The sequence below is a fragment of the Corylus avellana genome, chromosome ca4 (genome assembly GCF_901000735.1).
Source record: "Corylus avellana chromosome ca4, CavTom2PMs-1.0".
NCBI lineage: Eukaryota > Viridiplantae > Streptophyta > Magnoliopsida > Fagales > Betulaceae > Corylus > Corylus avellana.
Window position 1 is genome coordinate 24,767,550 of NC_081544.1, and position 1,087 is coordinate 24,768,636.

The following is a 1,087-nucleotide window of genomic DNA, read 5'->3' on the forward strand; positions in this document are numbered from 1 at the left end:
AGGTTGAATGTTCTCACACCTTAAATATCAAGGGATTTACTATTCTTCAATTGTTCATTGGTTTTCTGCTGGATGACATTACAGTTAATGTTTGTCTACACTAATGACATTTAATACATAGTTATAATGATTTAAGAATTGTCATTATTTCTTTTTAAGGTTATTTCAATTTATAATGCATCCCTTATATGTAAGAAATTCCATTTAAAGTATGTCCTTTTATGTCACATATATTATTGTAATTATAAAATTACGGTGCTCATTTATTTATTCCAATTAAAGCTTATTGTGTAAATCAAATCTTTTGAATTAAATTACTGATTTAATTCTTGTGGAACAAGTATTTGATTTCAATCAAATATTCTAAATTAAAGCACTGATTTAATTATTGTGGAACAAGTATTTGATTTCATTAAAAATTTTATTTTTGTGGAATCAATTAGCTATATTGATTTGATTTTTATTCCTTGATGGGAGGAATAATTAAGGTAACAACTCTAATTGAAGGTCTCCTGACCTACCTATAAATAAGGCATGTGTATAAGTGTATTCCATCAATTGGCACTCACTGGTAGGCATAGGTCAGAAGAACCTCTCAATATTTTTAGTTTTTAGTTTGGTTGCTGTGGAGTTGTTCTTCAAGCCGCTTAAGCAAAGCAATAGCCGGAGGTATATATATATTAAACTATTTCCGCTGCTAATGTTATTAGCATTTAATATATATTGAATTCTTACATGTGGTATTAGAGCCTTTTCCAGGCCATATTTGCTTAGTCTAGTTTTAATATGTCTGCTGTTGATATTTTATTTTTGTTTCGATAATATTTTATTCTGTTTTGTTGTGATTATCGAAACAAAACTCAGACCCACGGTTATTGAAACTAAGAACCATTTGTTCTCAACCACCATGAAACCCACATATATATATATATGTTTTATTTGTTTTGACCAAATTGCTCATGTGGTATTGTTTCTTAAAACAAAACGTGTGGGGCCAATGGGTGATCAGGACCCTTGGTCCTTCACTTTCCTCTGGGTCACTTTCGATTAGAATTTACTGGAGACAAGCTACAGAAACGCCCCCCAC